The 2,875-nt window shown below is 32.3% G+C and overlaps 1 long non-coding RNA gene across 1 annotated transcript; it reads left to right on the top strand.

The window, feature by feature from the left end:
- The first annotated feature begins 6 nt into the window (after positions 1-6).
- Positions 7-2,147, top strand: LOC107196654. Its single transcript, XR_001518080.2, has 2 exons — positions 7-1,763; positions 1,934-2,147. It is a non-coding gene; the product is annotated as an uncharacterized LOC107196654 (long non-coding RNA).
- The last annotated feature ends 728 nt before the right edge of the window (positions 2,148-2,875 follow it).

Genomic DNA, 2,875 nt, shown 5'->3' with positions numbered 1-2,875 from the left:
TTTTTTTTTGGAGAATAGTAATTAAATATTTAACTTATGAAGAGTAATATTGGAGGTTCCTTAACAGGTGGATATAGCATACTTTGATAATAACTGCTGCTTATTGATTCTTTAAAGTAATTCTCGAACACTTCTAAAAACAGTACTGTGTGTCTGCTTTTAAATTATCCACTTTCTCTGTCAGATTTCTGATATTTAAGGTCCTAGGGAACCGAATGCTTTTTAATTTATTTTTTTACTTTGCTGCTTGCCTGCCTGCCTTCCCCTCCCTCCCCTCCCTTTCTCGCCCCTTCCCTCTCTTCTCCTCCCCTCCGTTCATTTGTTTGCAATTTTTTGAGTTTATTTGAGTGAAACTGAAGATATATGCCAAGGAGCAAGATATCACATGTTCCCACTATTTGCTTTATTCTTGCATTTCTAACTTATTAAGCATATTTGAGGGGGATAAAGATATCACTGCCATCTTTCCCTTTTTTAGTCATATATTATTAAGAATGTGTATTACTTTCTTAAATTCCTTTACATAGGAACCTAAAAAATGAGATCCTAGAAAAGATGATTAATTCATTTATTCAAATTTTAAGTCAGTGTATTCGTGCCTGATAATGTGTGAGATGTTTTGTATAGGTTAGTTCATTTAATTTCTATAATAATGTGATTAAGACTGATTTACCACAGAATTGAATAAAAACAGGGATGATTTGGTAAGAGCTGCATCTATTTATGTATATATGTATGTATGTATTATATTGTCACATTCCTTTTATACTAATATATGTTGCATTGCAAATGGCAGAACAGCAAAGTCTGATAGTTTTTCATGTCTTGATAGAATAGATTCTCTCATGGTCATATGTATGTACTTATCTCAAACTCAAATATAAATCAGCTTTAAGTAGCCTTCTGTTTTGATATATATTACACACTTGGCCAAACAAGGTATGTCTATTGTTATTAGTTTGTATGTCTAATAAAAGGCATATCTTGCATATGCTGCACTCCCTCTTTGAATTTTAAAAGCACAAAAGAATTGGTTAAAATAGTGAGAGAAGTCGCCAAGTTAGGAGGTTAATTTATGTTAAAAGAAATGTTCCTGTATTTATGGAACCACTGCAGTGGAGAATGCTGTTTTTTGCTTGTCATATCAATCTACTTATTTAATTTATTGCTTTGTAATTTATTGCTTTGTATGTCAGTTGTTTTATATAAATTCCTATAGATTTACTAAAGTAAAAATGAAGTGTTTTCAGAATTTTTATCTAAATTATTTATCAGCAGTAAAGAAGGTAATATTTTAAGTCTTGTGATGTCTCCCTTCTTACAAATAACTGAAATTTTGAGGATCAGACTTGGTAATATCTAAGGAACTATAAAAGTGCCATTCTTAAGGTTATATATTTCCTCCATCTCCTAGACTCTCCTAAAATATATCTCTTCGTAATTATTATCTTTTAAAGCATAAACAAATGCTACAGATATTTGAGAAGTTTGTAACTGAGATAAGTTTGTTAAAAAATGATATGCTAGACTTTGAGTTGGTAACTGAATTTAGGCGATGGCTAGATAGATGTTCACTATTCATTTTTCTTTCTATTGTATGAGTTTGAAATAGTCGATAGCGTGGAATTAAACTATATATATCACACTTATTTTGTTTGTTTTTCTATTTGAAGGAATTAGCTGAACAACTTAAAGCCCAACTTGAAAAGGCAAATAAATTTAAAGAAACTATAACACAGATATCAAAAAAATCTGGGATAGAGGTAAGCAATAAAATTTTTTTTGTAAGTATATAATTGCTTTGTGTAATACCGCTATTTTAGCAGTGGTAATATTTTAATATAAAATGTATGTATAACTGTATTGATATGTTTGTGTATATATGCTTGTTTTTAAAAGTTATTTTCATATGTATTCTCTTATTTTCCACCAGTGTGTCCTGATGGGAAAAAGCATAGGCCAGGGAGACCTGGTTTTGTTCTGGACTCTGTCATTTACTGTTTGACCTTATACAAGTCAAACTGGTTTTTAAATTCTACGCCTACAGAATGAGAGACTTGAGTTTGCGTCCATTTTATATAAAACAAGTTATTTTGTTCCACGATTCATTCATGCATCTGTTAATGAACAAAGTAGATAAAAACACCTGCCTGCTTGGAGTTTCATTTGGGAAGGGAGAGAGAGGCAATAAATAATAAAAATAATAAATTTTACAGCATAGTAGAAAGTTATACATCCTGTATGGCAGTGTAGTGAGGATCTTGAGTGCCAGGTATGCTGATTGCTTGGGGTACACAGGCTAATTCCATTGAGAAAGTGACATTGATATAAAGACTTAAATTAAAGCAGTGAATCTCTGTGTATCTGAGTGAAGAGCATTTCAGTCATTAGGAACAAATTTTTAAAGGTGCAAATATGGGAACATGTCTTATGTGTAGGAATAACAGCACGGAGAGGCCAGTGTTGCTGGAGTGGCATGAATGAGAGAGAGAGAATTAGGAGATCCAGGTTGGGGAGACTGTGGGAGGCCAGTTCATATTAAACTTGAAAGTCATAGTAAGGAAGTGGGCTTTTGTTCTGGGTGAGATGAAAGCTGTAAAGGGTTTTGAGCAGAAAATACATTTTGACAGATCAACCTGGCCTTTTTGTTAAGAACAGATTGAAAGGGAATAAGGGTGGAAGCTAGAGTCTAGTTAAGTTTTTGCAATAATACACACAAGAAATGATAGTGGCTTTGACCAAGATAGTAGCTGAGAAGATTGTTAGAAGTGATTAGATTTTGAATATGTATAAATGTTTTCTGTATATGTTTTGAAAGGAGAGCTGACAGAAATTTTATGATGTTTTAGATGGGAGAGGAGTAAGAGGTAAAAAA

The sequence above is a fragment of the Pteropus alecto genome, unplaced genomic scaffold (assembly GCF_000325575.1).
Source record: "Pteropus alecto unplaced genomic scaffold, ASM32557v1 C19106561, whole genome shotgun sequence".
Lineage (NCBI taxonomy): Eukaryota > Metazoa > Chordata > Mammalia > Chiroptera > Pteropodidae > Pteropus > Pteropus alecto.
Note: the sequence above shows the minus strand (reverse complement) of the source record. Positions and strands in the feature narration are given on the sequence as shown.